The following is a 26,789-nucleotide window of genomic DNA, read 5'->3' as shown; positions in this document are numbered from 1 at the left end:
ACATTTGAATTAATAAAACACTACATATACCCCAAACATCTTTATGTATACCAAAGCCTTTGATAACTAGCTCTGAAAACCTCTATGCATGTCTATGCCTATTTTATTATCATGCACGTGAAAATTAGTTACTCAAATCATTCTGTGTAGCACTGAGAATATCTGAGAGCCTGCTTTTTAGAAAGAAAGTGGACAGTCACACTCAACAAACAAATTAAAAATGACAATAGCATTCCTTTTGGTTATTCTTTCTCACTCAGTTCATTCTTGCTGGTTAAGGTATAGAAGGAAGGAAGATAAACAAGTCCTTCTCCAAAGATGTTTACTTGCTCTAGAAGCTACCATGAATTTAATTAAGTGCCACCCACCCCTTCTCTGCAGAAGCCTTAAAAAAAAATATTAAAAGGCTGTTTAGTTTTCATAGATAGAGTCTTCTAGATCAACTCTTGAGAAAGGCTAAGAATGTCTCCCATATTCCATTAGCTTGTCTCTAGTTTGATTTCAAAAGACTCTAATTCTCAAGGCAGCCAGGGGCCACAAAAAAAGGTAGGGAGCAGAGAATATCAGAAAAAAAGAAAACGTAAGCAAACTCAAGAAGAATTAAAAAGAATGAAAAGACTCAGAAATGTCTTTCTCTTTTCTTTTACTTTGAGATTATCATAATTTCATTCTTTAGAATCTTTCCTTTTTCTTTATCTAACTTCCATTATATTACTTCTTGGCCATGAGATAATACCTACTTAATCTGCCTAGCATTTATGTCTATGTCAGATCATTTAGTTACACCCTTCTGCCTCCACTCCCTGAAACAGGCCCTCCATAACCACAACCACACCCCAGGCATTAGGAAGTTGATTAGGAAGATTAGATTAGGAAACTGAGGCCCAGAGAGACTGAGCCTTGGCCATTGCCTTGAAATTTAATTGTCTTCTTATGATCAAATGTAAAGTTTTGATATTTTGCACATATATTGTCAACTAACCCCTAATGCAACACCAGGGAGCTAATAAGCTCTATCAAGACGCATACCCAAGTTTCTCTGGCAGTCACCTTATTAACTGCTTCTTTTTGAAAGAATTTACAGGGATATCTCAGTGTAAAGCCAAAAAAGAAACAGAGTTGAGGAAGACTGGCAACTCAAAAAGCCTTATCTAATTATTTCAGATAGAATAACCTCCCACTACTTATTTCTATATCTGATTGTTTTATTTCCTCTTTAAAATTCATCTTTAATGAAAAAAATATAGAATATTCAGAATTTTTACCTAGAGGAGATCCTATATGAATCCTTTTATTTTTCTCCCAGAAGTAGAATAATTCAAACCAAGAAAAGAACAAAACTGAAAAGATTAAAAAAAAATTATACCCACACATAATAGTTGACTCTTTTCCTCACCATTCTGCACCTTTATCTGCTGAATTTTTCTAAAAACCATCAATTTAAAAACATGTAACTTGCACTTTTATTCTCTAGTTCTTTTATGTCTGTATGTTTTCCAACACATTATGCACTGTTGTACATATTAATTGCATTTTTAATATAAATGTATTCTTTTGCATTAATAGTTTAAACCTGTAGACCATTCATTATGATTAGTTATTTGAAGTAAACAAATGAGTCCTTGAAATCAGTTTGTTATATACCACGAGGAGAGAGATTGTTCAGTAAATACAATTGATAAACTATGGGACTGAGGACCTCTGCTGGCAGTTTTAAGGCATTATTTTTTTTAAACCATAATACTGACAAGAGGAAAGGTGAAACTCTCTCTTTAATCTGAAGTATTCCTTTTTACTTAGAATCCTTTAATTGCCTTCCTAAAACTTTAATTATTGGTTCTACCGCACTTTCAGCAATTTGAGTCTTTCATTTCCACAACAGTTGCTTTACTTTTTAAAAAGAAAAACATTAAAAGTAAGACTATTGGATGAAAATATTAATTTTAATATTATTAATGTTTTAAAGCAAATTAAATTTGTTCATGAATAATGACTTCATTTTTATTTGACATAGTGGCTGCATACAGATATATTTAGATGAAGTGTGTATATATAGATATAGATACATCCTCATGACACAGAACATGGAATTTAGTATCAAATTAGAATAAAATTTTAATAACATAATTATTAAGAAATTTCTCATTTTTCCAGAAACTAGACTTGTTTCATACGTAATATATATCTAGACACCCTTGGAAGACAAGTTTTTATCTAAATGTTCAGAGCAATTTTTTAAAGCTTGAAAAAGCAATTGGACTGGTAACCCTTCACTCCACTTCACCCTAATGTCACTTACTTGTGCATTCTTTCTATTATTCATAAATTCATGTATTATTACGACTGAAAGAGACCTTAGAAGTCGTATAGTTCAGCCCTTTCATTTTACAAGGAAGACATCTGAGACCCATAGAGATGAACAACAGCCTCTACCTGTCCTTGCCAAGTCAGGGCGAGATGAACAGATAACTCCCAGAGACACTCATCTGCTAGGGACATATCTCCTCAAGCAAGAGAAGGGACATGGACAGCAGAGTTGCAGCTCTGGGCCACAAGAACCCAGTTCTGCTGTGGATACAGGAAGACCTAATCTGAGCTTGGTTCCAAGCATTCAAGCTGCTAGGAGGAAGTTTGGATTCAGGGGCAGGAGCAATAATAGTAATCATGACAAACGTTATTGAGCACCAAGTATGTGCTAGGCAGGCACAGTCCTAAGCACTTGACATGGGATAACTCACGTAATCATCACAGCTATCCTGCATAGGATAAAACTGCTAGTATAATTAAGGAAACTGAGGCACAGAGAGATTGAGCCACTTCCCCAAGGTCACTCAGTGAAGGTTCAAATCCATGCAGTATGGATCCACAGCTCATGCTCTTAATCTCACATTATGAGAAAACATAACAAGTCCAAAAATTGGTCCCAAAGGGTCCATCCTAGAATTATAGGTGCCCTGCATAACCTTGAATCAGATAGAGATCTCCCACAGCCCAATTCTATTAGATCTAGAATTCTAGAAATTTAAGAGCTGGAAAGGGCCTTGGCGAACATGTAATCTGGTGCTCTTTAATCTCTTTTGGTTTACAGACTTCTTTGAAAATCTGCTAAAAGGAATAAAACTTGTCCTCTGAAAAATGCATCAACACACATGATGGCACAGCAACAGACACACACAATTATGCATAAAATTTTGTGTTGCTTATGGAATCTCTGAATCCCATTTCTAGATCTTAGGGGACCACAGGACCCCAGATTTAAAATTTCTGACTTAGACCAACCTTCACAATTCACATTTTATATAAAATTGTCTGTCTCGTATCTCTGTACTCAAAGCAAAGAGGCTAGCTTTGTAAGTGACAGTGCTGTCTGACTGTTTTCATGTGATGGCACATATAGAAAATGATAATACTGCATGGCACCCAGGCATAAAGAAAGAAACCTTCTCAAGACCAGAGGTGACCGGCCCCAAGAACCCAGCATCCCCAGACCTCACCAAACCACCCAAGGACTGAGAAGAATCAATATCTCCAAATATCCACACCCAATCACAGCATAGCTGTTGGGAAGGCCTGCCTCAGAGTCCTCCACTAGATGACAAACTGCAAACTGGCTTAGGACACCAGGGCTTAAATTTCCTTCTCACTCCCTGTCTTGACATGAGTACAGCCATGTTTGGCCGCTCCATTGACCTACAGCCACCAGCACAAAAAGAAATACAAAGCTGCTTTCTGCGTGGTGGGAACCGGCCCTTCTCTCACGGAGGGAGTTGCAGGTTGTAACATTTCAAGGCTCTTGGAGCGTCGTAGCACGGGATGGACTGGCCATCTATGCCGGGCTGGGACGATAACCAAAGAGAACAATGCACGTACACAACTACTGGGCTGGGACGTTAGCCAGGGGGCTCAGTGCACGTACGCCACTGATAACCATTTTGTGCATGGAAACACTAAATGCTTGCTCTGCAAACTCTGTAATTGCTTACTCTGAAAATTACTGATGGTATAAAAACTGCTGGAAACTGAGACCCGGTGAGAGTTCCACCTGTGGAAGGGACACCTTGCCCAGGACGTGTGATCCTTGCCCAGCCGCGTCGATTGACAGGGCTCTCCCGGCAGTGGGGCGTGGATGTTGTGAGTAACTGATTTGATGTAAAGTAATTGATTTGATGTGAAGTAATTGATTTGATGTGTTCTCTTTTCGGTCAACCTGGTGTTTCTCTTTCTGGTTGATTTGTGTCATTTCTCTTCAGCCGATGTGGGTGTTTTCCCTTTCCAGTCGGGCTGATGTTTTTTCCCTCTTAATATTTGACCTATTTAGATCTGTTTGCAGACTGTCACCTTTACTATCCTCTATATAATAAAATATACCTTCGGTCCATTTGTTTGGAGTGGAAAGTGTCTTTTACGTCTCCGATCGAATCCCCGAACCTCTCATAACATAATTGGCGCTGTGAGCAGGATTCGATTAAGGAGATGGCTTTCCTGTTCAAACAAAGGGTAACTGAAGCCAAGGTGGAAGAGATCCCAGGATGGGAGGACCCTCCCTTTTGCACTCTGGCTGGGGAGTGGGCTCATAGGTCAGGATTACGTGAATCTTGGGATGTTCGTCTGCAAGATATGAATCATTGGATGTGACCAAAACTTTGCAGACAGCAGGAAAAAAGAGATAATGTTTCTTTTCTGGCACGGCCAGGTTAATGTTTATTGACTGCTTATCGTCGGGCTATGGAAGATAGGGATAAAATACAAGGGAGAATGTACTCTTGAAAAAAGAAGTTTCAAATTTACAGTCCCGGCTGATGTCACCCAAAATAGAAACTCTTTCCTTGCCGTGAGCCTGGCATTCTAGTTTTATTTGGCCCCTCTTAAGTGACAAATAGTGAGCCTAAATGTGTATCCAATAATAATTTGGCGAGCCAGCCGGGAGGCTCTTTGTCCGTGGCTCGGTGGGTCTGGGCCGGGTGGGATGTCCTGGGAAACAGTCCAGCAGCTGCCTAGGTGATTTGCCCTAGGGACTGCTCCCAGTGCTTTCCATCTGACCTGGCACTGCTGACCCTGGGCACATTTTTCTTATGACAGGGAAACAGCCTCTAGAATTATTTGTTTGTTTGCCTATTTGTTTGTTTTTGCTTACACCAACAACTCCCTTCCCCTCCATCTGGAGTCCTGTCTCTTTAAGAGGCAGGGCTATCCCTACTGGAGTGGGAATAATTGTAGGACTTTTACCCGGAATCTGTTAGATGCATCTATCTGTTCTGTTTGGGATCCCATTTAACTGTCTGTTCTGTATGTTTGTAATTTTGAAGGGGGGAAGTTCCATCTGTCCCCAAGGAGAGCCCTCTGGGCCACCTCTTGGCTAAACGGGCTATATTCAGCTAGGAGCCCATGTCCAAGAAGAAGATAATTTTTTCTTGTAACACCACATGGCCACAATATTCCATAACTCCAGAGAGGAAAAGTGGCCAAAATGGGGCAATTTCAATTTACCAAAACTGATGTATTTGCTTATGCAATTGGAAAAAGCCAGCTAAAAAGTTAAACCACTAGTGGGAAGCCTATTTTAATCTTTTGAGGTTTTTAAACAAAATCAGGAATACTGCATTGCCTCTTTAAGAGAAAATAATTAAGCAATTAAACATGCCAGCAGCCTAAGCTGAATTTGCTGCTCCCCTCCCCTCTCTTGCTGAGCTTCCCCGCTTCAACTCCCCCTGAATTCCTGATCTGAAATTAAGCAAGTGAAAATAAGTAAACTTTTGAAGTAATTTGAAATTGGGATGGCTATTCTGGAGAATCTGTTTCAGATGAGTTCACCTTAAGGGTCACCCTTAAAAGAGAGGATTCAAAACCTCTCACGATGAAATGCAATCTTTAATTAATACACAGAGACTTCTAAAAGACAAAGTTATTTCAAAAACAGCTTCCAAAATCTTTTTGGTAACTTGAAGCTTTAGAGTTTTGCTAAATTAAGTTGATAAAAATTTATTGAGTCTCTGGTCATTCCCACATAAGATAAAACATTAAAAATTGGTTACTAAGCATAGATTTGTCTGCCTTTGGTTTCTTATCTCAGAAAAACTGAAAGATGCTTACATTTATTGATAAACATGTTATGTGCATGTTGAGGAATTTTCTATGAGAAAGTACACATTTCTGGAAAGTCTGTATACAAAAAAAAAGCAAAAGGTATGTTGTCCATAAAGAAGGTATAAAGAATAGAGATATTTATGTTTGTTTTGTTAAGAAAAATAAATTTGTCCTAAAGTACTAAGAAAAGAAAAAAGGCGTAGGACAAATTCTAAATGTAAAAAATAAGTGACAGAAGGTTTGTAAAAGTAAAGCCCTGAGGAGTTTTGCACATGATCAAGTTGGCTAAAGTAAGCTGATAAAAAATTAAAATTTGGCTTTCTCTCTTATAAAGGTAATTTTCTTAAACTTTTAGTCTGCTCTTTATATAGAGATTAAAAGGTGTTCTTTTGAGTAAGTCTATGTAAAAGACAAAACACCTATGTTTTGTTAAAATAATTTCCTATGTTCAAAAGGACTGAAGTCTCTCCCTTAAGGTTTTTGTTTTTGTTTTTTGACTGTTTTAACTCTCTGTTTGCCTTTAACTGTTTCTGTTGTCAACTTGATTAAATAAATAACTAGGCATTGTTTCCTATTTGACCAAGTGTTTTAAAATCTTTTGATATTTTTGATAAACTTCTGCCAAAATTAAAGTTTTTTTTAACTTAAAAAAGAAATTACAAAAAGACATATGATTATGATGCCAAAATACAATTGTTACTGTATTTCATGTTGATGCTCACAGTTCTGTAATTTCTACAGAACAAAAGTATAACTCTTATGCTGATCAGCTGGTGCGAAGTCATGCAACACACAACCCAGGCTTAGCACAATGAATCCACGAAAAGAGTGGACACTTGGGAGAATAAACTTCATACAGGTGGGCAAAACAAAGGGGAATCCTTGTCACCCATGATGATATTGCCACTGCAGTAAAACAATGTCAGTTATGCCAACAATTAAAAAAACGGGGAGTTCCACACCCCTACCAAGGTCATATCCAAAAGGGATTATTTCCCGCCCATACATGGCAAATAGATTTTATTGGACCATTGCCAAATTCTTGTGGATATACTTATGCCTGCACTGCTGTTGATAAATATTCTGGTTATTTATTGGCTATACCAGCTAAAGCGGCCACCCAACAGAGTGCCATAAAATTATTGGATATAATTAAGTTATATTATAAAACACCAAGGCAAATTCAGAGTGACAACGGTTCCCACTTTACAGGTAAGTTGATTCAAACCTATACCAAGGAAAATTATATAGAATGGATTTATCATATACCTTATTACCCCCAAGCTGCAGGCCTCATAGAACGAATGAACGGATTGCTTAAACAACAATTGGGGAAACTCCATCATGGCTCATTAAAGGGGTGGCACAACCATCTAAGTACTGCTCTAAATGTGTTAAATAACAGGCCACTAGGCCCTAATGAGACTCCTCTGTCAAGGTTGTTACCAGCAAAGATTACAGAAGTGGCAGCCGCCACCCATGAGCTTATGACCTTAACCTGTTGGCCCCTGACTCAGTCTGCTAAACCGCCTTTTCGTGCCACGGCCGAAGAGGCTGGATTGGATTTATCTACTGTTCATTCTATTCAATTGCCCCCTAAGAAGCAGTCTATAGTCCCTACTGGGATAGGGGTACAATTTCCCAAAAATACCTTTGGTTTGTTAAAAGGACGCTCTGGACTGGCAGCAAAAGGTATTGATGTACTGGGAGGAGTTATTGATCCAGATTACCAGGGAGAAATAAAATTTATATTATATAATGGTAGTGACACAGTACTAACTGTAGAGTCTGGGGAACGAGTGGGGCAATTATTGGTGCTTCCCCTCCTGACTCCAAATGTGTCACAAGGACAACCTCCAAGTGAATTAACTAAAAGAAAAATGCAAGGATTTGGGTCTACAGATAAATGGAAACCTGGAGCAAAAGTGTGGGTGACACATCCATCCAATGCAGCTCCCCGTGCCGCAGAAGTAGTGGCCCAAGGGCCCACTGCAACACTCATAGTTATGTATCCAGGAAATGAACAGTTATATCACGTTCCTAAAAATTCTGTTTCTTTGCGTGAATAGATACTCCTGCTGTGTTCGCTATGCTGTGCTGCACCTCCATGTCTGCTGCAGACCTACACACAGAGGCATTAGTTGCCTCTGTAGGACAACCTTTGACCCTGCACTGTTAGACCAACTGCTCTACACCAGTGGGGCCTATAACCTGGACTACGAATGGCCGAAAAATTTGGTCTCAGAAACAACAAGCAACTTCGCAATATAAGATAATTTCTCTATTACCCTGCCTTCTGCTACCCTCCGTGATGGGGGCTGATCTGGACTTCTACAAGCTGGTTTGTTAGGCCTAAGTGTTACCTTATCTAATGTTATCTTTGATACTGTACATGATTTGCAAGATCAAGTTAATAACATTTCATATTCTAAGGGGTTGTTTGATTGGTTACCTTGGGGTTTGGGTCCTTTATTGCGAGATAGTTTTATAATGATTGTAGTCATTGGATTTTGGATTCTTGGATGTGCCTTATGTACTTGTGTACGAAGTTCATTGTCTGTGCATATGGTGTCTTATGGTTAATGGAGACGGCCACGGCCGAATATGTCTTGACATGAGTACAGCCATGTTTGGCCGCTCCATTGACCTACAGCCACCAGCACAAAAAGAAATACAAAGCTGCTTTCTGCGTGGTGGGAACCGGCCCTTCTCTCACGGAGGGAGTTGCAGGTTGTAACATTTCAAGGCTCTTGGAGCGTCGTAGCACGGGATGGACTGGCCATCTATGCCGGGCTGGGACGATAACCAAAGAGAACAATGCACGTACACAACTACTGGGCTGGGACGTTAGCCAGGGGGCTCAGTGCACGTACGCCACTGATAACCATTTTGTGCATGGAAACACTAAATGCTTGCTCTGCAAACTCTGTAATTGCTTACTCTGAAAATTACTGATGGTATAAAAACTGCTGGAAACTGAGACCCGGTGAGAGTTCCACCTGTGGAAGGGACACCTTGCCCAGGACGTGTGATCCTTGCCCAGCCGCGTCGATTGACAGGGCTCTCCCGGCAGTGGGGCGTGGATGTTGTGAGTAACTGATTTGATGTAAAGTAATTGATTTGATGTGAAGTAATTGATTTGATGTGTTCTCTTTTCGGTCAACCTGGTGTTTCTCTTTCTGGTTGATTTGTGTCATTTCTCTTCAGCCGATGTGGGTGTTTTCCCTTTCCAGTCGGGCTGATGTTTTTTCCCTCTTAATATTTGACCTATTTAGATCTGTTTGCAGACTGTCACCTTTACTATCCTCTATATAATAAAATATACCTTCGGTCCATTTGTTTGGAGTGGAAAGTGTCTTTTACGTCTCCGATCGAATCCCCGAACCTCTCATAACACTCCCGAATCCACTTAAAATTCTCACTCCCACACTAGCCCCAACTTAGTTTACATTTTAAACCTCACTTCCCAGATCTTCAGAATAATAGCTAGATGGGGCCAGCCCAGGGGCGTAGTAGTTAAGTTCGTGCGCACTGCTTCAGCAGCCTGGGGTTCACAGATTCGGATCCCAGGTGTGGACCTGTGCACCGCTTATCAAGCCATGCTGTGGCAGGCGTCCCACATATAAAGTAGAGGAAGATGGGCACAGATGTTGGCCCAAGGCCAATCTTCCTCAGCAAAAAAAAAAAAAAAAGAGGAGGATTGGCAACAGATGTTAGCTCAGAGCTAGTCTTCCTCACCAAAAAAAAAAAAAATCCTAACAAAATAATAGCTAGATGTATTAGTTATTGATTGCTGCTTAACAAATTAACCCAAACTTAGTGACTTAAAAGAGAAGTATTTATTATCTCACAGTTTGGGTGGGCAGCAGCTTAGCTCAGTGGTTCTGGCTCATCGTCTCTCCATCAGGCTGCAGTCGGAGTGTCAGGTGGGGCTGCAGTTATCCGAGGCTTGACTGGGTCAGGAGGATCTGCTTCCAAGCTCAAGCAGAGAGCTATCGGCAGGAAGCTTCAGTTCCTCGCCACCTAGGCCTCTCTGGGACTGCACACAACATGGCTTCCCCCATGGCAAGTAATACCAAGAGAGACAGAGAACCTCAAATGGAAACTGCAATCTTTTTATCACTTAATCTCAGAAGTGACGCTTCTGCTGTATTTGATTGTCACACAGACCAACACAGGCACAGTGTAGGAAGGAACTGCACCAGGGTGTGAATACCAGGAGGTGGGGTCATTGGGTGCCATCTCAGAGGCTGGCTACCACACTAGTGTTTATTGAGTGTCTACTCACTTACAAGCACATATTTATAAAGTATTATCTCATTTATTTTTTACAGTAGTACTCTGAGATAGATATCCCCATTTCACCATATTGGTCAAAGAGCCTAAGACCAAGGGATGTTAATTGCCCAAGGTCATACAGATAATAAGTGGCAGAAGAGAAAGTCAAAACAAGGCCTATCTGTCTATAAAGATTCACATTCTTTTCAACATGTTATTATATTTCCATGATGTGCTTTGCCTTCCTGAATCTCAATTTTTCTAGACCTCATTTCTCATCTATGAACCCCCTGTCATTTTCTTTTCAGTTCTGACCCATCATTCTATATTTTGCCCACTCGTGCTGCCAATTCCACACCCTCTGATTACTTAGGTCAACAGCACTTCCTCAGACCATATTTCACCCCATCTTCTCAATAATCATGTGAGATGTGCAAAGCATTATGTATCAAAATATAATTGTAACTTTAGTAATAGCTATTGTTTAAAAAGATGTAAAAAAGAAAAGTGTAAAGATGTTGAAGAACAAACCTGAAACATGTAATTGTTTCATTTGCAGAGATTAACAAGTGTATTCCACTGCCAGTAAAAACAGGCTGAAGTTTCAGTGCGGAAGGAGAATGAGGCAAAGTGCAGGTGCCACTGAGATGATTTCCACACGTTTCCTGAAGACTCTACTGATTAAAATGGATACACAACAAGCTACAGGATGAAAGTGGCCCTGTAGAATATCAGCTGGCCATTCAAGTTGTCACTTCAAAACAAACAGGAGTCAAATATGAGAAACTGCCTCACTTGCTGGCCTTTCTGTCTACCAGCTGCACTAAGTAGGTTTTACTGAATGGACTGGTGGGTGTATATTAATTAAAGGAATCCCATCCTAATACCCACCTATCCAGGTATTAACTTCCCTGGATATCAATTGGTCAACATGATATGAGCCAAGTAGATATGCCTAATCTAGTTTTCTTTCCACATATAAAAGAGCCTTAAAAATTGTGCTTCTTGAGATGCATCAAATCTGAAGTTACCCCTCTCTGGTCACTCTGAATAGGCAGTGGTAAAAATGTGTTGGAAAGATGGCGTATGCATATGTGTGCGTGCATTTGTGCATGTGTGTGAGTATGTGTATGTTTGCATGAACGTTGTTCTGTGATTAACAGTGAAAATCAGACTTCTTGTCCTATTTGTACATTGTTCTAAGTCACTCTCACTAAAGTCATGCATTTGTAGATATGACTTTCCCATTTTGGGGGAGCAGGGGATGTAGTCATAATCTTCCCCAACTTAGAAAAAACCCTGAAGCTTAGACAGAAGTTGTGGACCATATAGAAGAACCAAGACTTAAACTCATGTCTCCAAGCTCTAAATCTAATTCTCTGTCTACTACACCAAACCAGAGAATCACAATCAGAGAAAAACTATTGGGAGACGAAGGGCTTATGATATCGAAGTAAGAAATAGTATCTCCTTTCTCCATCTGATTTTAAAATTAAACAAGAAAAGGAGGTCCTCAAATTCTTTGAAGGGATAGAGCAATCTTACAAACACTGAAAAAAGCTAAATGGTATAGCCCACCAGCCTTAAAATATTTTTACCACTGTCTAAAATGTTCTCTAATTAGTTTCATTGTATTCTTTCCAAGAGACCCTTTATAAGACAAATGTTAATTTCTCAATTAGGAGCACTATACATTAATTCATGTGATGAAATAACCATGTTAGTATAAGCTAGTGCAGAAATTTTCATCGTCCATGGAATCCTGCAGCCTCTGGAACAGGATCTTATAAACTTCCTGGAAGACGAGGTGCGTGGGTGAGTCTCTACCTCTCCCGTACGTCTTCTTTTACAGAGCTATCTCATGATTTTGTCAGTTTTATGTGTTGACATTTTGTTTGAATAAAGAGTTACATTGTTTTTAAAACTCTGAAAACCACTGTATTAATTCATATTATAAGTTCTCTTTTGGTATGAAGATGCTGGGTAAACATTACATCCCTAGGACAAGTAGAAGGAATCACAGGACAAGGCCATTGAAAAAAATCAAACCCAGGGAAAATGTGAAATTCATGAATTCTGTCAATAGAGGGAGTGCTAGGCAAGTATGGAACTCAGAAACAAAAATTTAAAATGAGGAGACAATTCCAATGAGATGAGGCGGTGAAGGGTTTTCCTCTCCCATCTGCAAGACTCAGGGTTTGTTGTATGCTGGGGCTGGCCCTGCAAAAACTGGTGTGCAGCCCTCCAAAAGAAGCTATGTTCAGTGTAAATCTTGAATGTTTTCAAGAACATCTTTGGCAGAGATCTTATGAAGCTAGGAAGGATACAACTGTGCCAGCAAGTTATATATAAAATGCATAAACCTGAGCACAGAGGATTTTTACAGGAGTGAAACTATTCAGTGTGATACTACAATGGTGGATGCATGTCATTATACATTTGCCAAAACCCACAGCATGTACAACACCAAGAGTGAACCCTAATGTAAACTATGGACTTTGCGTGATAATGATGTGTTGATATAGGTTCATCAATTGTAACAAATGCACCACTCTGGTAGAGGATGTTGATAATGGAAGAGGCTATGCATATGTCAGGACAAGGAATACATGGAAAATCTCTACACCTTCTCATCACTTTTACTGTGAACTCTTGCTCCAAAAAATACAGTCTATTTAAAAAATCTGTAAACTTGTCTTTTCCCACTATCAATTGTTATTAGTGAGAAAATTGGATATATAAAGGCCAATTTTGCCCAACTGCTCTGTACCACACACAGATTACAAATTTGTAGTTTTTTTCTAGAGACCTATAAACTATTCTCTCTTAACTATGTTTCTCCCATTAAGAATGAAGAAAGACCTTCATCAAGAGAGGTGGCAAAAGTAATCAATTATCTAGGAAATCAATTATCTAGGAAATGCAAATAAGAGTTTCCCCCTCATCTGAAGTGACAATGGTCATAATATTGCCCTTTATTTATATAGCTCTCAAAAGAGTTTTTACATCAAAAGACCACTCACGTGGTCATCAAAATTACCCTAAAACATGTGTAGAGTAATGAGAAATGAGAAAATCATGCCTCAGAGTATTAAGTGACTTTCCCAAAGTTGTGCCACCTGTATGTTGAACCAAACCTTTTGCTCTTAGACAGATGCCAGGATTCCTGTTAAGAGGGAGAAGAGGGAGAAGACATGAAAAAAATCCAAGTCTGGGCTGATTCTTCGCAAATTTGGTAACAGAAAGGGTAGGTGCCTTTCTCCCAAGGCAAATCCTTCATCTTTATTTTAGATCCTATCCAATCCTACTTCCCAGGAATTGTACTTAATCAATGATACCCTATTCTTATTTCTCTTCATATCTCCATTTCTACTGGATTTTTTCCTCTGATATATATATGTGACTATCCCAAGTCTCTCAAATACCAAACGAATAAACCAAACTTTTCTTGACCCTATGTCCTACTTAGATAGACACCATTCTATCTCTTCTCAGTTAACCTTCTCAAAGACAGTCTATAATAATTGTCTCCACTTTCTGACCTCTTATTTATCCTTCAGCCCACTCCCCTGTGCCTTCTACTTCTTCTATGCCATTGAAATAATTATTGCCCACTTAACCAGTGACATTTTTATCAATAATCCCAATGGGAATTTCTCAGTTTTGAATGACTGGACTTTTGAGCTGGTTTTGACAAAAAATTGATTGCTGTCGTCTTATTGATACTCTTTCCTTCCTTGGCTTTTGTGTTGGAGGAGGATGGAATGGAAAAGGAAAAGAAAGCTTTCAAGACAAAAACAACAACATATATAAAGACTCCAGGGCACAAGGGAAGTGAATCAAAGAATTAAAGGATAGCTATTGTGATTGGAATATAGATAGCAGGGGTGAGCATAGCAGAAGGTGAGCTGGAAAGGTAGGTAGAAACTAGGTAATGCAGACCATTTTTAAGACTTTAGATTTTACCCTAAGCAGAAAGGATGAAAACTGAGGAAGGACGTGATACAAATAGTTCACTAAAGACCACCCTGGCTACAGTCAGGAGAAAACATTGGTAGGTTGGATAGTGTGGACAGGCCACGTAGGAGGCTACTGTAATAGTTCAAGTAAAGACGATGATGGTTGAAAATAGGCCGGGGGTGATGGAGATGAAGAGAAATAGCTGGAGGCCACTTTATTCTGGTTTTGATCTGACTTTTCTGGCCACTTCTTTTTTTCCATGTGACTCCTAATTTACCATCCCTAAAATATCGATGTCACCCAAGATTAACTTTTTTCTACCTTTGAACCTTCTTCATTTCATTATTCACCATTGTATCTAAGTTAGACATATATATTAGTATCACTTGTATAGCTTTCAAAATAAAAATATGTCCAGAACTTATTTCTTCTAGCATTTGGCATACGCGATGGCCATGAGAATGGGCCTCTCAGATCTCTGCCTGCAGGCAGTGTAACTGCGTCAGTTCACTCAGGGCCCCAGCAGCGCTCTGAAACCATCACAGTTTTATTGAGGCCATGCTGGAGGCCAGGCATTTCCCTAATTAATGAATTTCTTCTACATTTAACCCTATCTCGGTGTCTGTTTCCTGGATGACTCAAACTAAGCTCAGCTGTACCAAGAGTAAACCAAGATAAAGGCAGTAAGATCAAAATTTGGGTTGGTTACCCTGCTACCTGGCAGTTGAATAGGATGTCATCTGGTTAGTAGAGTGGGCACGGATTGTCCTTGACACAAGGTGGCAGCACAAATGTTAAAATTTCAACTGTAGAAACCTGGGGAAATGTCCCGGTGGAGGAGAATGCTATGCCATGTGCAATGATAGGCATTTGAAAAATGATCCTAGTCATTGCCAAGTTGTTTTGACACACTGCAGAAGGATAATGAGAGACTAAGGGATGTTAACAAGCCGTTAAGGGTTAAATGTGAAAGCACTATGTCCTCTCTAATAACCCACAGGATGTCCTTATCTCAAATAGAAGAAGGGCAGACAGACATAGCTGAGCGGTAAGCTAAAGACTTAATTGTTAGTCTTAGAGTCCCAGAGATGTAGGAATGCTCAGCCAAGGCAGGTGTGTTATGTAAAAGTCAGCTTCCTGGTAGGAAAACCTAAGGCCCTTAAACATCCCGAATGGATGCCCCTGAGGATGTTGACTCTGCAACCCCTGAGACCTACAGATTTACACAAGTGGTCCACACTTCCCTAATAAGAGCTATCACTTCTGCCTTGCTAGAACATGCTGCAGAGGCCTCTCCCTCACAAAGCATTATGTGCTCCTCTCAGGAACTTCCTATTTGATCTACCAGGCTGATAACTACCAGAGGTAAAACCCAGCAGAACCGGATGGGATACATAATGGATCAGATAAGAGAGGAAAGAGATGATATACCTAAAGAGTTGCAAGAATTAGTCAGCATTTGCCAGCAGGAGCTAAGGGAGAACTCCTAGCACAGGGTTTTGAAGGTATTTGATCAAGTGAAGGAAGACTATAAGACTGGAAAAGCAATAATTCAGTGATATGGGGGCATTTTCTTGGGACACAGGATTTAGCACCTTAGCAATGGCTCCAGGCCAATTCACTGCTGGGATGACTCTTAGAGGGCTGGAAAAAATGACAGCCACTGTCAACAAAGCGGAAATGCCTGATTTGTTCTAGCAGAAAATAGAGAAAGGAATAGAGACACTGGGAGAAGTGGAATAATATGTGAGGGCAGAAGAACTACCAGAGGATTATGTTCCATGGGAGGGCCCAGAGTCCACACTGTTCACCAAGGCCATCAGGAATGTGCTGGTGAGAGGGGCGCCCGCACCACTGAAAAGTTCAGTGGCAGCTCTCCTCGCAGACCAGGTATGGTGGCAGGAAAGACCTTCACGGAACTGGGCTAGTTTTATCTGAGGAGATGATGGGATCCTGAAGTAATTGAGATCAGGTGGTGTGATGCTCAACTGCTGGACCCACAAGGCTACAATTACTACGAGGACCAGCAAGGTCAGAGGGGTAGCCAAGGCCACTGGACCTGCAAGGAGTTGAGACAGTTAATAGAGAATGGTTGAGGGCCAGCCCCGTGGCTTAGCGGTTAAGTGCGCACGCTCTGCTGCTGGTGGCCCGGGTTCGGATCCGAGCGCGCACCGACGCACCTCTTCTCCAGCCATGCTGAGGCCACGTCCCACATGCAGCAACTAGAAGGATGTGCAGCTATGACATACAAACTATCTACTGGGGCATTGGGGTGGGGGGGAAATAGAGAATGGTGAACCAAAAAGCAAAATAGACAGCCAGCCAACCAAGGTGTTGTTAACGTCTCTAATGTTAGGGAGAGGGGAGCAAGAATGGAGGAACAGCACATCACATTGAAGGTGATTGCTCCAATAAAAATTTACAATCTTTTGCTCATTTTCCAGACCTGAGCTGATTTTCAGGATCAGAATTGGAACCCATTGGCTGAAAAGATGGCCAGGCCCCTAGGAAGAAGACCCTGCATTATATACTGGTGATGATTTTCCCAGGCCTTTCCCCAAAGGGACATATAGCCATTTACTTGGGTGAATGAACACTGGGAAAAGAATAAACATTTGTTGATGATTTAAGAGAAGAAAGCAAGCTGGCAAGAAGGCCAGAAGAGTTAGGGAAGGTTTTAAGAAGAAAATAGGCTGAATCAATAGGATTAATTCCCATCTACTACTTATCATTTTAAAAAGCTGTGAATCAAGTTATAGAAAGTATATTCTATGACCACAGTGAAATTCAATTTGAATTCAATAACAGAAAGATATCTGGAAATCCCCAAATACTTGGAAACTAAATAGCACAGTTCTCAATATCTCACAGTTCTGAATACATCAAAAGAGAAATAACAAAATATTGTGAAATAATTAAAATAGAACATATCAAAATTTATAAGATACAGCTATTGCCTGTATAAAATACTCTCTGCCTCAGTCTGTAATAATTTTAATTAGTTTACTTTTATTCGGTTTAGTATCTAGAATATAAACTCTGAGAGCAACAATTTCCTCTTTTTCTACACTGTATCCCCAGTTCCTAGCATAATGCTCAGTCCCAATTAAAGAAATATATATGTAGATGAACTCCACCACTCAGAAGCAACCACTACAAAAATTTAAGTGCATATGCTTCCAGAATTTTCTAGGTATGTATAAAAATATTCATATTATTTTTTACAATAATGGAATAATATTATCCACATCCATTGTAGACATTTCCCCAATTAACAATATATTGAGAAGCAATTTAAGTGTGAATAAATAAAGATATACATCACTTTTTAGTGGTTGTATAATATTGTATTATATATATTTATCATATCATAAATTCTGGTTATTATTCAATCTCTAGCCATGGACATTTAGCCTTCTGGTTTTTTATACTAAAAAAATAATGCAATAACTCACACACACACATCATACTTATCTGACTATTTTTTTAAGGAAAAATTTCTACAGTTACAATGGCTCACTTAAAAGGTATACAGATGTAAATGTTTGATACAAAATGACAAATTCTAGAAATAATAATGTACAAATTTCACAACATATTAACCTAGATATTTTTTTTTAAAAGCAATTATCTTGATCTTGGAGTCAAGTGTACATCGATAATTCTATTTGCCCCTTTCACTCAAGTAATGGTTAAAATGACAATTTTTCTTTGCAGCTTCCTAGTAGTCCATTAATAAATATTGCTAACAATTGTGCATTTTAAGATTTTTTAAACAAGCTGTTTTTGTTGTTATTTACAAACTGTTGATGAATGAAACCACAGTACCAATAAGGCTAATTGTTGAGCAGAATGAACTTGATCAAGCACTTATTTTGCAAATGCCTTAAAATTCGAGCAGACTACTTGATGTAAAAAATATTTACTCGAGGATGAAGCTATTCTTTCTCTTCTCCTACAGATCTTTTGTAGGTACTTTGGAAAGTAAGTGCTCTAGGAACCAAATTCCAAGTTTAATACACTGTTATTCCAAAATAGTATTCATTTTAGCCTCAATTTCTCCATTGACAAGATACAGATTATTATCACTTGTTAGCACTTGTATAATAGCTGCCTGGCAGAAAAATGATGGGATGTATGTCAGATAACTACTAGATTCCCCCACATTAGTTCCAGGCACTTTACACTACTATAATTCTTGTAATCTCACCAGGAGATAAGTAGGAATATTATGAATGAAGGAACTGGAGCAACAAAAATTTAATAGTCAGGGGGCCAGCCTGGTGGTGAGTTAAGTTCCCGCATTCCGCTTCAGCAGCCCCGGGGTTCATGGGTTCAGATCCCGAGTGCGGACCTACTCACCACTTACCAAGCCAGGCTGTGGCGGCATCCCACATATAAAAGGGAAGAAGATGGGCACAGATGTTAGCTCAGGGCCAATCTTCCTCAGCAAAAATAGGAGGCTTGGCAACAGATGTTAGCTCAGGGCTGATCTTCCTCAGCAAAACAAAACAAAACAAACAAACAAACAAAATTTAATACTCAGTAGTCAAATAGGCAGAAAAAACCCGATCATAACTTAGATTTTCCCACATCACATTTCAGCTGTCAAATAACTGGCCCCTGAACAGGAAAATGCAGTGGATCATGTTCGTAACTAGTAAGTGATTCTTTGAATGTGACAGGATTTAAATAGCACTCGATAACTCAGATTTGGAGAATAGATGGCACCAGTCCTACATTCCAAAGGGAGGTTAAAGCAGGATCAAATCCTAAGCAGGATTTGGATATGCAAATAAGGCATCTGAGAAACTGTTTTGCTCCCCCATCCCAGGATCATGTGGGGTCACACAGACCCCTTAGCCAATCTGTCACCTCCAGCCAAAAAAAAAAATGAGATTGAAGAGAAAAGGGAAGGCAAAGATTAGAAGAGATTAGGAGGAGGAAGGAGGTTGCTGTGGCCCACTATGCATGCACTAACACCACCCTGAAGCCTGTGGAGAGGGGCATTGATGGCGTAGTCAGAAAGCTTGAGATATTTGCTCTGGAATTTGGAGATCACACCTGCCTGACATCAGACTCACGCCTGATAAATCTGCCTGGCCTGGTGGCTGACCATGGCTGGCCTATCTCTCTGAAGACTGAATCAAGAGAGATTGTTCCATTGTAGTCGATGTGTACCTGACACAAGAGACAATTGGCCTGGGTGTTGTCCTGCTCAAGAAGATTGCTTTCCTACATGAGATAATCCAGCAGGGAGTAAACCCTCTAAATTCGTAAGAATTAAAGGAGGAGCTATACACAGTCAGCCAGAAAATGTATTCCTCAGCATCAGGGAAAGGTAGGTGCAGTATCTCCAATGATGGAGGAGGGAAGGTGCAGTGCTCTCCAAAGGGCACACAGAACACTTTTGCCAGTAAAAGTTGACTTTACACATCTGCCATGGCCAGAGGAAACCAACACAAATCAGTGCCAGACAAGTAGTGTCCATAAATATATCTGCCTTCCCCACACCTCTTTCAACTCTAGAAAAAGAGTGAGAGGCAACCTCAAGAGTGGGGAAGGAGGAGAAGCACTCTGTGGAGAAATAAAGACGCTAACTAGGCCCCTCTTTCCACAGCTGGTGGCCAATCTAAAGAAGGGGAGAATCTTTAACTTCAATGAACTTAAAAATTCTATTTCATGCAAATAAATATTTGAATGACCTGAGATTGTCCGCAGGACCAAAAAGTAACCTGAAAAGTTATGAAACCAGCTTTAAGTTTATCCATGGAGCAAGAGGAGAATTGGCCCCACAGAAAAAGTAGTATAGAATAATGGGAGATGAAAATTAAGCTGCCTCGTGATTGCACACTCCCTCTGTGTCCCACTATTTCAATATAATGATTCTACACTAAACCAAAAGAAAAGTGTTATTTTTATTAGGCAAAATATAATAGCATCTGTAGACTACAATGCATCAAGTATGACAGTCACAGTCTGTCAAATAACAATTGGATATCCACAATAGGAAAAAGGCAAGTTCTTGTTATGGATCTTCAATTAAAGAGGCATTGTTAAGTAACAGACTTCAGCTTTATAATATGCATATCAATCAGTCTAAAGGTATTGATTAAGCTCCATCTATGTGTCCATTTCTCTTTCCCTCTCCCTCAAAGGAGTAAAGATTCTGATTAAAGAAGCATTAAAACACTTAAAAGGTGTGGTTAAATTAAATTAAAAGTTCAATACAGATTTTGAAATTAAAAAAAAAAGAATATTAGAAGAGGTTAAGAAAGCTTACTTTATGAAAAGTTGAGTTTTAAAAATGTGTGTTTTATTACTCACATAAGCTTGGGTTTGTTTGAATTTGACATGTGCTTATTCCTGAAAATAAATAGGATATTTGAGGGGCCAGCCCCGTGGCTTAGCAGTTAAGTGCACACACTCCGCTGCTGGCCGGGTTCGGATCCTGGGCGCACACCGACGCACCGCTTCTCCGGCCATGCTGAGGCCGCGTCCCACATACAGCAACTAGAAGGATGTGCAGCTGTGACATACAACTATCTACTGGGGCTTTGGGGGGGGAATAAATAAATAAAATTATTTTTTTAAAAAATAGGATATTTGATACTAGAAAATCCTGAAAAAGAGCTAGAAGTAAAGATACTATATCTAATTTATTCAAATCAGCAGGTGGCCCAAATCTATTTACACATCATAAATATTTCAATTATAGAAACAAAAGAAAACAGCAACACAAAAACCAAAGAAATCAACACCACAGAAACTGCTAACAGCATATGATGCTTTTAACCTCTTTAATATAAACATATTTTTCATATATTTTTATTTCTAAATATCTTTAGCAACCATGCATTTTTTTCTTACCTCAGGGTTCACTAACACACGATAAGAAATGGACTTTTTAAACAATTTACTTAAATGCATTTTTATAAAAATAATTTTAACAAAAACTAATTTATTAAATTTAATAATTAACAAATTAGTTAATTAATAAGTCATTAAATAATTAAATTATCAACTGCAATAAACCTTACAATCATATTTTATTGCTAAATTATTTTTATCTCCAAAAACAAGTAAAAAATGTTAAAAGAGAAACTTAAAAAACAAAAATTATACAGGTATACTGTCTGATTCTTTTTGAAATTAGGAGAATATTGAAAAAGAAGGGAAGGAAAAAAGAAGGAGGGGGATAGAGCAAAAGAGGAGAAGTTGAGACAAACCTTAAATAAACAAATAAGCTAATAATATATCAAGTGGTAAATAAACTAAAAATATACGAAATGGTTGCAGTTTCAGTAAGAGCAGGTAACATTTTGATTTACAGAGTCCCATTAAAATTGGATCAATGAAACTCACTAACTAGATTTTATTGACACTATAGGGGGAAAAATCTGTCTATGTCCTGGGGTTCCAAAATGGAAGAATAAATCCAGGAGCTACTAGAGGCCATCCTGCCCACAGAAGATGAGAGCCGGGCTGAGAATAAACACAAAAGAAAGCAGAGCTGCAAGATGGAGAGAAAAATTCCTGTCAACATCTTTGACCCCTTGGATACAACAGGGTCTATGGAACATAGCCCTGCGACTTTCATTTAGGGGAACCAATAAAGCCCCTTTTTTTGTCTAAGCCAAATTGAGTTTTTTTTAATAACACTTGCAAATGAAAGTGTCCTGATTAATGCAATTCAAAAGTGAAATTTATTATACACAAGTAGTTAGAAAGTTGAAACTGATTAGCTGAGTGTTGGTGTGGTAGTGGTTCCAAAGACGTTCATGTCCTAATTCCTGGAACTTGTGAATATGCCACCCTACGTGGTAAAAGGAACTTTGTGGGTGTGATTAAATTAAGAATTTTGAGATGAGGCGATTATCTGGGTAGGCCAACAAGGGTCCTAATAAGAGTGAAGCAGGAGGAGTCAGAGCAGAAAGAGAGCAAGCCAGACGCAGAGACTGGAAGAGGGAAGCAGAGATTAGAGGCATGAGCTTTGAAGACGGAGGAATGGGCCACGAGCCAAAGAATACAGGTGGCCTCTAGAAAAGGGAAACAGATTCTCCCCCCACAGCCTCCAGAAGGAATCAGCCCTGCCGACATCTTGACTTAGCCCAGTGATTTGTACTTCTGGATTCCATAACTGTAAGAGAATACATTTGCGTTATTTAAACCACCAAGTTTCTGGTAATTTGTTATAGCAGCCATTAGAAAATAATAGTAGTTGGGGCTGGCCCAGTGGTGTAGTGGTTAAGTTTGTACGCTCCGCTTCAACAGCCCAGGGTTCACAGGTTCGAATCCCAGGGGCGGACCTATGCACAGCTTATCAAGCCATGTTGTGGTGGCATCCCATATAAAGTAGAGGAAGATGGGCACAGATGTTAGCCCAGGGCCAATCTTCCTCAGCAAAAAGAAGAGTATTGGCAACAGATGTTAGCTCAGGACTAATCTTCCTCACCACAAAAAAAAAAAATGAAAATAATAGTTGGACATTTCATGGAAGCATTTTGTGTGTTATTCCAATATCCTCTACATGATTAAGAGAATTATCCTTCTAACAAAGCTAAAATTAGATTTGGGGTATGCTGAATTGAGAAACAAAATATTGGTTTGTACTTAAATATTTTCTCTACTCTGACTACTGAAAGATCCCAGGAACAGTGATACCCCAATAACAATGAGCACATCTAGCAATCAAATCTTGGTTTCTAAAACCATTCTCCATTAAAAGAAGCAGCACCCATTAGAGAAATGTCTGATTCTGGGGCTGGAGTTGGGAAAGTACAAGATGAGTCTGGAACATCTTTTTGAGCCAGAAAGTAATAAAGTACTCAGTGAATGAAAAGGACACGTCAAACTGACACAGAAGCCAATATAAAGGAACTTCCACTGACCAAATCAAGAACAGTGCGAGCATCAAAATAAATAATAACAAATTACAGCCCATTTTATAAAATAGGAGTTTGTGAATCCATATAAATAAAAATAAATAAATAAATAGGGAGAAGAGAATCTTATACTATAATGGAAACTAGTAAATATAGAAGGAATGCTTAAATCAGAAAAATCAAATATTTAGCAACCATTATCATAATAATACCATTAATTCAGCCAAAATATATCAATGGATACTAAAATTAATGGGTGAAAGTTTGACAAAGAATAAGATATTTACATATTAAAAGAACCAGAGAAATTGCAAAAAGAAAAAGATAATTATGGCATTAAGCTAGTCCTGAAGTCTAATCTACCCTCTGCATAGAAACTCTCCCCAAATACTTATTAATTATAAAGAGAATCAAGTAACTTTTGAATGGACAAACCTTATAGAGACCACCTCAATCAAAGATTCAAACTGAATATCACCAATGATGGAACAAATTAAAATCATAGACCACCTGATAGGATGCAATAAAAAGAACACACCATCGCTTCTGTGTTTCTGTGATATTCCTGCCACATAACATAATCTGAATCTAAGGAAACATCAGACCTACCCAAATTGAGGAGTATTCTACCAAATAATTGGCCTGTAAAGGTCATGAAAGTCAAGGATGACTGAGATTCAAGATTGAAGGAGATTAAAAAGAAATGACAATTAAATGCAACATGTGGTCCTTGACTGGATCTTTTTGCTATAAAGCATATTATTGGGACAACTGCCAAAACATGAGGGGGTAGGCAACCATCTAGAAGTAATGTAGCAATGTTAATTTCCTGATTTTGATGATTATATGGTATTTAGGTGGGAGCATGTCCTTGCTTTTGCAATTACACATTAAGTATTGGAGCGTAATGGGCATTATGTCAGTAACTTGCTTTCAAATGGTTCAGAGAAAAAAAGTTCATTGTACTATTCTTGCAAATTTTCTACAAGTTTAAAATTATTTTAACATAAAAACACTCAAAACTGTGATTAAATTTTTTGAAAAAATAAACCCAGAAACTACAGTTAGATTTGTGTAGCTCTGATGCCAAAGTCAGCACCATGGACAGACAAGGTTAATTATGTTGTCTTGATTATGCCTGGTTCTTAATAACCAAATCCCAAAAAAGATGTGTATAAGTTAAAAGACCACTTGATGGAATTTGAAGATGCACTAGCCACAACTGTTTCCTCGTTTCAACATCTGTTACTGACACTGATGCATTTCTAATCTCCTCCTCTAGAGAACATAACCTGTGTAGTAGACACCATGGGTGTCTACACGGTATCTATTCCTCCTTCCTCTTTTCTAACACAATCCCACTCTTGCTTAGGCATCTACTCCTCGCACCATCACCAATGTTTTTAAATTTATTTATTTATTTATTTATTGTGTTTGTGTGTGTCTGAGGAAGGACGGCCCTGAGCTAACATCCATGCCAATCCTCCTCTTTTGCTGAGGAAGACCAGCCCTGAGCTAACATCTGTGCCCATCTTCCTCCTCTTTATATGGGATGCCGCCACAGCATGGCCTGACAAGCGGTGTGTCCGTGCTCGCCAGGGATCTGAATCCAGGCCGCCAGCAGCAGAGTGTGCGCACCTAACCACCAAGCCACAGGGCTGGCCCCAATTACCAATGTTTTTAAAAGAAATTTGATGGACCCCGGCACCAGAGTTGGGCCTTACTTATCTAAAAGTAATCCCATTCCCCATGCTAGAGATTGGTTCAGCTAATCCAATTAGTTTGTGGTAGTCCCCTAGCCTCAAAAATTGGTTCAGGAATTAGCTTGTAACCTAATAAGGACCAATGAGTCATGAAGGAGGGTTTTCTGGATGTTTCTGATAAGAAGCTTCTTAGCTTTTAGAAGCAAAATAGAATACTTGCATCTTCTCCATTATATGGAGCCTAGAACCTCTAAAAGGCATTTTACCACCAAGAGGCAAATCAGCCTAAGGAAATCCCATCACTCTAGAAGGAACAAAACCAAGGAAACTGCAAAGAAAAGGAGTTGTACTCATGGTGTTAAGCCAGCCCTGAAACCCATCCTGCCTTTCTATGTTACTTTGTGAGCCAATTTAAACTAGTGGGATTGAACTGAATTTTCTGTTACATACTTCCAAAGTATGCTGATACGATCTGTATTTTCAGGTTTGAAAAGGTGGCACACACAGGCCAATCTTTCCAGGTAATTTCTTATTTTATTCTCCTCTAAAGCCTAATATGAGAATAGTGGGAAGAAGAAGAGAAGGAAAAGAAGGTAAATAGTCTATTAGTTGAAAAGAAATTTGGAGTTAGAAAGGTATTTGCATATACATGTAAAATAGGGAAAAGTATTTTATTTATTTAACAAACATGCATATGGCACTTATGTGTCTGGCACTGTTTAGATGTTTTATAATGTTAACTCACTTAATTCCTATAAAAATTTATGAGAAATTGTTATTACTATCATCCCCATTTTTTTTTTTTTTGTGAGGAAGATCAGCCCTGAGCTAACATCCATGCTAATCCTCCTCTTTTTGCTGAGGAAGACCAGCTCTCAGCTAACATCTATTGCCAATCCTCCTCATTTTTTTCCCCAAAGCCCCAGTAGATAGTTGGATGTCATAGTTGCACATATCATCCCCATTTTTAATTGGAGAAATTGAGGCACGTGGATGTTAAGTAACTGGCCTAAGGTCACAGCTAGCAAGAGGCAGAGCCAGGATTCAAATCACTATGTTATATTAATCCCAGACAGAGAAAAGATCATCTAATGAGGACACTTCAGTATTACGTATGTACAAAAGGATACGGCATGTGGTCAATTCACATGCAAACCTAGGATTTGCATCAGAGAAAATCAACATTTCTCATATATCAGAAAACATAAATGGAACTATTAGTCATTTACCTAAAAAAAGATAATTACTGTATGTCTATGTTTATCTAAAACCAATACATGAATAGATAGTAGCACAAACTCAGTAATTATGAAGTAGGGTCTATTATAGTAGAAAAGCCTGTTAAAAATAGAAAAAGAAAAATTCCTCTTGTTAAAAATAGAGGGTGTTTGGAAGATATAGTGGAAAATGTGAATAATTTTAATTGTCAACTGGGAAACAGTACCAGACACAATTTTCTTTTTTGTCCAATACAATCAAGACTTTGCTTATTCAAGTCTGCCTAATTGACACCTGAACTTCATTTCCCATAACCTTTACCTAATTAGTCTAGTCTATGGTTTCCAGAGAAGGTAGGTCTAACAAATCTTCTCCAGGCTCAGGAGGGAAAGAAAAGCAGCAGGAAGACCTCTCAGCTATGCTAAAGAAAGTCCTGTGTTGTGCCACGGTTTGTATATGACTTAGGGGGGCTGCCTGTCTCCCCTTGAACAAATCCTCTTTGAATATTTCCCTTTCAAAGCTGTCCATCATGGTTGAAGTGAGTGTAGAGAAGAGGCCTAATGATAGAACAAAGAGAAGAAGAGTAAGATGGGAACTCTCTTCCACCCACCATGACTGAAGTGCTCAATGATGCCTTTAAGTGTTTAAATGCTGCACTGTC

General features: G+C 39.0%; 1 long non-coding RNA gene across 2 annotated transcripts in view; it reads left to right on the top strand.

Moving 5' to 3' along the window:
• LOC131403836 (uncharacterized) overlaps positions 1 to 26,520 on the top strand; it is a 39,773-nt gene extending 13,253 nt beyond the window's left edge. The window contains exons 3-5 of one of the 2 annotated variants that reach the window (XR_009219558.1): positions 13,517 to 13,609; positions 25,395 to 25,431; positions 26,506 to 26,520. This is a non-coding gene — a long non-coding RNA (uncharacterized LOC131403836). Of the gene's footprint in view, positions 1 to 13,516; positions 13,676 to 25,394; positions 25,432 to 26,505 lie in introns of those variants that run through there. The other variant, XR_009219557.1, reaches the window with a different exon arrangement.
• The last annotated feature ends 269 nt before the right edge of the window (positions 26,521 to 26,789 follow it).

This window comes from Diceros bicornis, unplaced genomic scaffold (genome assembly GCF_020826845.1).
Source record: "Diceros bicornis minor isolate mBicDic1 unplaced genomic scaffold, mDicBic1.mat.cur scaffold_92_ctg1, whole genome shotgun sequence".
Taxonomy (NCBI): Eukaryota; Metazoa; Chordata; class Mammalia; order Perissodactyla; family Rhinocerotidae; genus Diceros; species Diceros bicornis.
The sequence above is the reverse complement of the archived record's forward strand: the minus strand, read 5'-3'. Positions and strand labels throughout refer to the sequence as shown.